This window comes from Cajanus cajan, chromosome 9 (assembly GCF_000230855.2).
Source record: "Cajanus cajan strain Asha chromosome 9, NIPB_CcT2T_4, whole genome shotgun sequence".
Classification (NCBI taxonomy): Eukaryota; Viridiplantae; Streptophyta; class Magnoliopsida; order Fabales; family Fabaceae; genus Cajanus; species Cajanus cajan.
The window spans coordinates 53,441,282-53,452,945 of NC_138525.1; positions in this window are offsets into that span (position 1 = coordinate 53,441,282).

Here is an 11,664-nt window from a genome sequence, read left to right on the forward strand (position 1 = left end):
AAATTTCGTGTGGGGAATTGTATATTAATTATGCTCAAGTATATGAAACGATGTGAAAAATTAAAAAGTTTTATTAGAAAATAAATATTTATTTTATTCAAAATAAAAACTATATTGAAACAGAAAAAAAAAAACAAAAAAGTATCCTAATTTTTTTTAATGTCTATCATTGCAAATAAATATTTTTTTGTGATTTACTTATTTTTAGTGCTTTTTTTTTTATATATGTCACTTTCGACAACGCATGAAGTATTAAAGAATTTTGTTTTTAAATTTGTGCTTAATTTTTTATAATTATGTTTACTTGTTTTTATAAAATTTAATAATTTTATTTTTTTATATATTTTTATTTATATTTATTTTAATTATCTAATATGAATATGATAATAAACTAGAAAAGAGAATATTAAAAGGTGGTTCTTTTATTCAGAATAATAGGAGTCATTTTAAAGGTAACAATTACACATTCATATTAAATTCATCATAAAGAGAAATAATTCAAAAATTGTAACTGCAATTGCAGTAAAGCAATAAACTTATTAATCAATTAAAACAAAGTTACAAAATATAAAATATCAACAGACCCTCCCTTAAACTGATGTTTGCTAACATTTAGTTTAAAGGCTTCACAGAATTTAGCTGCAGACCCCAAGAAACCTTCTATGCTTCATGAATGACTCTCTTGAGCTCTTTGGTGAAAATATCATCAACTTGATCTTCACTCCGATAATAAATCAATTTAATGGCTCCATCATTGCTCAGATCTCTTGGAAAATAAATCTTGACATCAATGTGTTTGCTTCTTCCATATAGTACTGGATTCTTTGAAAGTTTGATTGTTGAATTATTATCACAAAATATCCTAGTAGCGCCATGTTGTTCGAATTTTAACTTTTCAAGGATTCTCCTTAGCCATATGGCTTGACAAGCACAAGCAGTTGCTACAACAAATTATGCTTCTGTGCTTGATAAAGTAACAATAGGTTGTTTTTTAGAGAACCAGGAGACAGCGCCTGTGCTAAGCATGAAAACACACCCCGAAGTACTCTTTCTATCATCTTGATATCCTGCATAATCACTATCAGTGAACCCCAATAGATTGGACTTTTCACCTTTCTTGTAAAATAGTCCAAACTCTCTTGTTCCTTGCAAGTAACGAAGGATTCTTTTAACAGCAAGTAAATGCATTTATGTAGGATTCTCCATGTACCTGCTAATCAAACTTACAGAATACATTATATCTAGTCTAGTTGCAGTTAGATACATTAAGCTGCCCACAATCTGTTTGTAAAGTGTACTGTTTATTTTTTTTCCTTCATGATCTTTAAATAACTTAAAACCACACTCAACTGGAGTGTTTGCAAAATTGCAATCATGGATATGAAATATTTTTAGAATTTCTCCCACATATTTCTTTTGAGAAAGAAAAATTCCACTTTCTGATTGCACTATTTCTATGCCAAGAAAGTAGTGCATCATGCCAAGATCATTCATTTCAAATTCATTCATCATAGACTTCTTGAATTCATCAAACATGACAGTACAATTTCCAATAAACATAATATCATCAACGTACAAGCATGTTATAAGCAATTTTCCTTTTTCTCCAAATTTAACAAACAATGAATGCTCATAAGGACACTTTGTAAAACTATCTTTTATGAAATAAGACTCAATGCGACTATACCAAGCTTGAGGGGCTTGTTTTAGCCCATAAAGAGCCTTTTTTAGTTTGTAAACTTTGTTCTCATTTCCTATTTTCACATAGCCAGGGGGTTGATCAATAAATACTTGTTCCTCCAAGTAACCATGTAAAAATGTTGATTTTACATCTAGTTGAAAAATAGGCCAAGCATTTTGTGTCGCTAATGCAACTACCAACCTGATTGTGTCATTCCTTGTAACTGGTAAAAGAAATTCTATGTAATCAACCCCATATTGTTGCTTGTAATTGTTGAGATTTCCGTTGACATTAGTTTTTATCTTTGTTATAAATCATTTTTTATTCTATCAACGGACTCAAACACGACAAGTATACTAGCCATTCAAGTAGTAAATTTAAATCGTGTCCATAGGGACTAGTAGGTAAAATAAGCATTTATTGACTATTTGTGACTAAAGAATAATTCCAATTGTTCATAAATTGTCATGCAATTCAAATAAAGGTTATGACTTATTGGAATTTCAAAACCTATAAAACTATTTGTGTGTATGTGTGGAAGGGATAGAAATGGTATTGTGATTTTGTAAGATTGTGGGGTCAGATATCACCAAACTTCACACTGATGAATCTTTGTTCTCTTGTTACATTCATTGCCCAGTCAACCCATAAGTTTACTCAAACCTAATCCCTTAGAGCAAGAGCCTAGGTACATATAGTGAATATCAATTCCTTGAGTATATTCAATATATATACCTGCATTACGGGTTAGGGTTTAAGACTACTAATGGGCCAAGCTCCATTCCTAGATACATTTCTCACTAGGTATTTTGTTTCAGAGCTAGTTTCAAAGGCTATTTTCCAATACCCAATGGACTCTATATCAAGCAAAGGAAAATCAATCCAAAGCAAGCATTAAGAATAGAAACATAACACAACAATGAATGAAACAATATATATATCACTAATAAAGTGAAGATTATAAAAGAGTTTTGTTGGTTACATCTAACACCACAAAATAATGGGTAGAACCGTTCAAAACAATGAGGGTAAAACAAAAATAGAGATGGAAGAATCGAAGGAAAAACCCACAGCTCCCAGAAGTAGCTCAATGTGTGAATGAGGCGGAAAAGCCTCAAAGCTTTGCTCAAATACGAACTGGTTAAGTCAGGATAGGGTTTACACGCCCGACGCGTTATACCTTGTGCCCGGTGCATGGTCTTCCAAAGGGGTAATTACTCTCTGTCTCAAAGCACGCCTGACTGGGATACTCCTATGCCTGGCGCAGTGCTAAATTACAGAGTGTGTTGCTCTTTATCTTAATTAAGCCTGGCGCGGGCACTCTTGCGCCCGGCGTGATATTACTTCTCCTACTCCTTTGCTCTTTTAATTTCCAATTCAATGGTCTTCAACTTTAACTCTTCACTCAATACCTGCACAAAAAATGAGGTGTATCAGGCAGGGTATTGTTAGATGAGTTTTGGGTTAGCTATATTTGCACAAAAATTGAATAAAAAAGAGAACAATTATATTGCAAGAGGGCATGGGGTGAGTGGAATTGTTCAATAATTCCTATCTAAACATATGTATAAATGAGACTTAACAGTAACCCTTAGCCACCAAACGTGTCTTATACTTATCCACTTCACCATTTTCTTTCAGGTTTGTTTTGAAAACCCATTTCACTCCTATGGTATTGTGCCCATCTAGAAGATCACACAGCTCCCAAGTATCATTTCTTTCAATGGAATCAAATTCATCATCCATCGTTATTCTCCATTTTTCTTCTTTAAGAACACTTTCAAAGGTTGTAGGGTCACTTTCTGAAAACAAAGCAAAATGAGTAATGGGGTCTTTAATTCCTGTTACCTCAAAATCAGACATCCATGTAGGTCTTCTCCTTGCACGTTGAGGTCTCTCTTCTTCAGACGTGGCTATTGGAATTTGTTGTTCTTCTAGCTCCATTGGCTGTGACTCTTCATCTTCATTATCTCCATCAAAGTTTGCAAGTATTTTCTTTGTTTCATTTATGTTATTTTCCCAAAATATTTCTTCATTGAAAACAACATCACGACTAATAATGATCTTTTTAGTGATAGGATTATACAATTTATATGCTTTTGATTGATCATTAACACCAAGAACGATACATTTTTCACCTTTGTCATCAAGCTTTGATCTTTTCTTGTCAGGAATATGAGCATAAGCAATGCACCCAAAAATCCTGAAATGGTCCATAGTTGGTTTTCTCCCGCTCCTTGCCTTCTTTGGTGTCATATTCTTCACATCAAATGTGGGACTTCTATTTAGAATGTGCACGCTTCAGTTAACAACTTCAGGCCAAAAATCTTTTGAAACACCACTCTTAGTCAAGAGGCTCCGTACCATGTTGAGAATGGTTCTATTTTTCCTCGCTGAAACACCATTTTGTTATGGTGTATATGTTGTTGTTAACTCCTTCCGGATTTCGTGTTTTTCACAAAAAAATAGAAAATTCATCTAAACAATACTCTCCACCACGGTCTGTTCGAAAAGACTTAATAGTTTTTCCCGATTCAGTTTCAACTCGAGCTTTGAAGCTTTTGAATGAAGAGAGAGCTTCAGATTTTTCCTGCAAAAAATAGACCCAAGTTTTTCTAGAAAAATCATCTGTGAAAGTAATGAAGTATTTTTTACCTCCATTAGAAGAAGGATTTATTGGATCGCAAATATCAGAATGAACCAATTCCAAAACACTCTTTGCTCTCCATGATTTTCCATTAGGGAATTGAGAACGATGTTGTTTGCTAACAACACATTCTTCACATACATGAGAAGGAATAGTAATTTGTGGAAGGCTTGTCACCATGTTTTTTTGTTAAAGGGTCTTCATTCCACTAAAGCTCAAATGGCCATAACGATAATGCCACAACCAAGAAGAATTAGTAGCTTTAGCCAAAAAAACCAGATTGAATGTTTCAATTTTCAACAGAAATAGCCTGTTTGAACTTATGATTACAACTGCAATAGCACCTCGAACAGGATCAATAATTTCACAAGAACCTTTGCTAATAAAAATTTCATAACCTTTTTCTTGTAATTGACCAGCACTTAACAAGTTGCTTTTCAAGTCAGGGACATAAAACACATTAGAAATTGTTTCTACAAAACCATTCTTGGTTTTTATTTTTATATCACCTTTTCCCATCACTTTCATAGTAGAGCAATCACCAAAGCTCACGGTAGAGTGAAAATTTTCATTTAAATATGAGAAAGATGACTTACTTCCACTCATGTGATTACTACAGCCAGTATCAACATACCAAATTTCTGCCTCGCTATTTTTTGCATCTTCAATTGCCATCAACAGGGTTTCTACTTCTTTCTCCTCGATAAAATTTGAACTTTCACCCTTTTCTTTAAGATTAGGCAGTCTAGTATAACATTCAAAAGCATAATGACCAAATTTATGACATCTAAAGCATTCTACCTTTGATTTATTATGATCTCTCCCTCTATCATTGCCTTGAAATTGGTCATTGTTGCCTCTAGAGTTCTTGTTGAAATCTCTATTTCCACGACCTCCACGCCCTCGTCCTCTACCTCTACCTCTATCCATTCCTCTAGAGTTGTATGAAGGAGTATTGGTAGAAGCCTTCAATGCTTGTTCCTTCATTGTTGAACTTCTGTTCATCTTTTGTTCATGGACCAACAAAGAACTTTGAAGTTCATCTAGGGAGAGATTAGGGATGGCAATGGGGCCCATGGGGGCGGGTAATAGTAAACCCGCCCCCGCCCCGCTAGATAAAAATTGGCCTCATAGCCACCTCATATTCGCGCGGGTATCCATTAAACAGGTATCCATGAATTTCTTGAATACCTGCAGATATCCATGGATATTTATAAATTTTTTAAGAAATTAAAAAAAATTATATTACAAATAATTTTAAGTTTATATTTATTGTCATTGAAATATTAAAAATAAAAAATTCAATGTTAATTTTGAACTTGTATTTAAAGTTAATTTTGTTAAAATAATAATAAAAATGCAAGATAATCAATAACTTAAAATACATCAATCTCACAAGTAAGTTAAAGTCTCATCACAAAGCTACAATAATTCAATATCATAATTTCAAACGAAAGTAAATAACTTAAAATACATAAATTTTATTGGTCCAATCAAAGATAGAAAATTAATCAAATTACATCCAACATAATTCTATAACATGCTTAACACATGTTGGTAACTTCATCAACCACACTTTTGTAAGAAAAAAAAGATGAGAGAGTGTAGTTTTAGGGTTATGTGGTACAAGGATAATTAAGATATTTAAGAAATATTATTAAACGGGTACCCGCGGGTATGAATATCATCATACCCACCCCCGCCCCATTTATAAACGGGTAAAAAATTATCCGTCCCCATTATCCGCGGGTATCCAATTAACCTATCCATTTATTATCCGTAGCAGATTTTACCGGTAGATACCCGCAGGTGCAAGTATTTTTGCCATCCCTAGGAGAGATCATCAATATCATTTGACTCTTCAATTGAGCACACCACATAATCAAACTTTGGTGTTAAGGAGCTTAGGATTTTTTCAACAATGGCTATATCATTAATTTTTTCAGCATGAAATCACATATTGTTAGCAATACCCATGGTCCTTGAACAATAGTCAGTTACAGACTCACCATCCTTCATTTGAAGGACTTCAAAGTCTCTTCTCAAAGCTTGAAGTTGAGCATGTTTAACTCTCGAGGAGCCTTGATATTTTTTTTCATTGAATCCCAAATATCCTTGGAAGTATCTTTACAAAGAATAGTTTCAAGGATAGATCGATCAATGGCTTGAAACAAATAATTCTTGGCTTTCAAGTCTTTTAATTTCATCACATCAAGCTCCTTTTGTTGGGCATCTGTAAAAGCTACACCATCCCCTGGTGTTGCCACACCATCTACAACAACCTGCTAGAACTCCTTGGATCTCAAGAGATTCTCCATCAGCATGCTCTAATGGTCTTAGTGACCATCAAAACGTGGAATGGTTGGATGCACAAAATTTTCAGAAGTCATTGGTGGGATAATTGTTCTCTTCTCTCTTTTTTTTTTACACTCTTGGAGTACTGCCTTTCTCTTAACCTAGCTCTTGATACCACTGATAATAAACGAGAAAAGAGAATATGAAAAGGTGGTTCTTTTATTCAGAATAATAGGAGTCATTTTAAAAAGTAACAATTAAAATTCATATTAAATTCATCATAAAGAGAAATAATTCAAAAATTGTAATTGTCATTGCAGTAAAGCAATACACTTATTAACCAATTAAAACAAAGTTACAAAATATAAAATATCAACAAATAAGACGAATTTTAAGGTAGATCACCATCATAGGTGGTCCACCATACATCATAATTATTAATCTTTGAATTAATATAAAGTGCATATTATTATTAAGGTGCATATGAATGAGACGAATTCTAAGATGAATACTATCATAATTTATTAGGAATTTTAAATTGATTGTAAGTCTATACATAAACATCATCTTTTATAAATTTTTTAAGGTAATTTTAATGATGATTTTCTATCTTCACTTTGTCTACAAAATCTAATTTTTCTACATTTTTTCACAAAATATTTCCGACACAAATAAATGTCTAACATAAATGGTTGGCTGAATGTAGAAAGGGACCTAGAAAGAGACCTACTACAAAAAAAATTGAATTTAGCGACCACCAAAATCGGTCGCTAAATTGCTAAAATCGGTCGCTATTTGACTTAGCGACCGAATTAGCGACCGAATTTAAGTAGTCGCAAAAGCTATATAGCGACCAAAAAATTTCGGTCGCTATTTAGCGACCGAAAATTTTGGTTTAGCGACCAAAAATTTTGGTCGCTGTTTAGCGACCGAAAATTTTGGTCGCAAAATGGTTGCAATGATTTTGGTCGCTGATGTGTATGAGGACCAAATTAGTGACCGAATAAATCGGTCGCTAAATCGGTCGCTAAAAATTTATTTTTTAAATTATTAAATTTTATAGACATTGCAAATACGATCGCTACGAAATACTCATATTTGGCCTCTCAAGGATTTTATTTCACAATACTTCACTTTTCAGCATGTTTTTTCCTTAATTACACAATTTTTGGGAAACTTCCCAGAAGGTCACCCATCCCTATATTACTCCAAGTCAAGCACGCTTAACTGTGGAGTTCTTATGAGATAAGCTACAGAAAGGCATATGCATATTGTCAATATAGGTAGTTCAAATTAATTTATTTAAGTCATCCTCAAATATACAATCTCATACTTATACTATCTTTGGATCTCTCTCATTTCGGTGTATCCGAACCGTTATAAAAATATAATAATATATTTAATAATTATATTACTAATAATAATTATTATATTATATTTAATTAATCTTTATTTATATATACTTACTTTTATAATTAACAATCTACTTATTTCTATTTAAAATTAATATTATGATACAATTTAAATTATATATTATAAATTTAAAAATTTAAATAATAATTTTCATATTTTAAAATGAGAAGGGTTATAATAACACTGATATAACTTTTACTAACTATTACATTATTCAATAACTTTATATTAAATGTGAATTTTGTAAATCCAACCGTTAAATTGAAAGTTCATATCACTTTATATTTTTATATCAAGTTTTGTTAAAATTGAATAACAACTTGAAGGTAATCAAAGTGCTCATATTTTAATATATTTTGAAATGTATATGTTACGTCAATTTTATTTTACAAGAATGAAGTATCAAATCATCTTGAATTCATATAAAATTTTGTATATATGATCTAAGAGTAAAAAACTTTCAATCTAACGGTTGAATTTATAAAATTCACATTTAATATAAAGTTATTGAGCGATATAATACTTAGTAAAAGTTACACCTGTGTTATTATAACACTTCTCTTTTAAAATATTATTTTTATAAATTAAATTTTAACATTTTAAATAAATTATTAATTAACTTAATATATTTATTCATCTTAAATCTAAAATATAAAATTCAAAAAATATATTTATCCTTGTTTTATTTTTTAATTATCAACCATTAATAAAATACTAATTTAAAATCTTATCAAGTTATATCATAATATTTTCATATCAAGTTTAAAACCAGATATTAGTTATAAAATATGTTAATTTGTGTTGGAATTTTATTTCAACATGAAACTTTAAAATAAATGCGAATAAAAAAAACTCTGTTAAAACAGTCACGTATTCTATTTGATAGAGAAAAAAGCAAGGAAACACATTGTGATATATTAAAAACTAATCAAAAAGAACCAGCGGGTGGTTTGCCCAATTAGTTAAGGGGAAAGACTTAAGATTTTCTCCACGTAAGTATGTGTGTGGATTCGAGCTCTATTGTCAGCAATTTTAGCCTTTTTAAACAAAGCAGGTGTAATTGTAACAAAAAGGAGGTGTATATATCATAAGTTAAATACTATGAACATCTATGAGTAAATTAAAATCAAAGGATAATAATTTTTTTAAATTACTAAAAAATATTTCATTTTATAATTGTTTCACAAATTCTTACTAATTTTTGTATAAGTCAATTGTTTTTAAACAATGAAACTAGCACGATTATATCAATTGAATTGAATGATTAAGTCTAACTTTTAAAATAACAATTGAAAGAAAATAAGATTCATGAAAATAATTTCAAAATATATTAGGTAAATAATTTTTATATATAATAAAATTAAAGACAAGGATTAAAATAATCAATGAAGTTAATGTAATATTCATTTATAAATATTTAAATAAATTATAAGTAGCAAGATATTATTTAATTGATGTTTAAAATAAAATATTTTATAACATCTAAATGAATTGATTTTTAAGATAAACTATTATATACATATTTAATTAATATAATTTTAAAATATATATGTATAATTAGGTATATTTTAAATAAATATTTTTATATTAAAAATTAATTTAACATTAAACAAAATAAAAATATTTCAAAAGATGGTTGTTGTTGAATCAGTTTCCCATGGTAGGATCATATTCATATATAATAATAAAATCATGTTTCCTCAACGAAGCGATATCTACCCAAAGTAGTACGAGCACAATCAAAGATAAATGGTATAACGTATTTTAAGAAATTGATCTCATGTGTTATTGGTGTATATATTTATATATATAATTTATTTTATAATTTTTATTTATTAAACTAATGGAATATTAATTATATTTTATCAATTTTAGATTTGTTTGATAAATTTTTATTAATCCTTATATAAGCCAATTATTTTTAATTTAATGGAACTAACGTGTTTATATCAGTTGAACTAGATGTTTAAGTTAATTTTGAAAATATTAATGAAAATAAAATAAGATTTATGAAAAGAAGTTTATTTATCTTAACAAAATTGGAAAGCACAATAAATTATGTATTTTCATATTATCTAATAATGTAATAAAATATTAAGCATGGTAAAAGGAAATAAATTTCTCAAGAGAAAAATAAATAAATTTTCTAGATAAATTATTATTTAAATTAGTCTATTTTTTTTAAAAAAGATTCAATTAAAAAGATTATTATTTAATTTTAATTTATAGCATTATGTTTCTCATTTTTTAATACATCATGATATATTAATTATCTATTTTAAATTATATAATTTGTATTATTTTAAAAAACAAAATAATTTTATTGGGAGGGTATTGATTTTTATTTCTTATCACTAATAATTTTATCATTATAAAAATAATATTATATATTTTTATATTTGCTTTCATTTAAAAAAATATATTTCTAAATTTTTTAGAAAATTTACATTTAGCGACCGATTTTAATTTGGTCGCTAACATTATTATAAATAATAATATTTTTTATTTTCCTAGCGACCGAATTAAAATCAGTCGCTAAAAGAATAAAAAAATTAATTTTTTTATAATTTTAGCGACCGAATTAAAATCGGTCGCTAAAAAAATAAAAAAAAATTAATTTTTTTATTTTTTTAGCGACCAATTTTAATTCGGTCGCTAAAATTGTTAAAAAATAAATTATTTATTTATTTTTTAGCGATCGATTTTAATTTGGTCGCTAAATTTATTAAAAAATTAAATTTTTTATTTTTTTAGCGACCAATTTTATTTCGGTAGCTAAAATTATTAAAAAAATTATTTTTTTTTATTTTTTTAGCGACTGATTTAAATTCGGTCGCTAAAATTATTAAAAATATTAATTTTTTTATTTTTTAGCGACCGATTTTAGTTCGGTCGCTAAAATTATTAAAAATATTAATTTTTTTTATTTTTTTAGCGACCGATTTTAATTTGGTCGCTAAAATTATTATAAATATTAATTTTTATTTTATTTTTTAGCGACCGAAGACGTTCCGTCGCTATTTTAATCAACAATTATTATTTTAGCGACCGATTTAGCGACCGATTATTTGCCACTAAATATTCGGTCGCTAAATTGGTCGCAAATAAAATTTGCAACCAAATCAGATTCGGTCGCTAATTAAGTCGCTATTAGCGACGGAAAAAAATCGGTCGCTAATGAACATATATATTCATAAGATAGCACTGAATCAACCAAACACCGAAACGATAATGAAGAGAGTGAAGGGAACTAACCAATGTTAGGTGAATGAGGGTTGGGCACATGGAGGAGGATAGTGGTCGGTGTTGGGCTTAGGCAAACCAAGACTAAGACCAAGGAAAACCACAAAGATTGATGCAAAGTGAGAGAATGGGGGAGAGAGATGCAAAGCGAGAGACTTGGCAAGATGAAGCAGGCATATTAGCTTTTTAAAATCGGTTTTTAAAGAATACATTTCGTAGACACTATATGAAATCATTTCCTTTTGAAATCATTTTCATATAATATCTACGAAATCAGTTCTTTAGAGTATTTTTGTAACTCTGACCGACGAGATCTTTTTTTATATACAATCAGTTTTAAAATTGATTATTGGTTAGTTAATTTTAAAAGTGGTGAAATTATTTA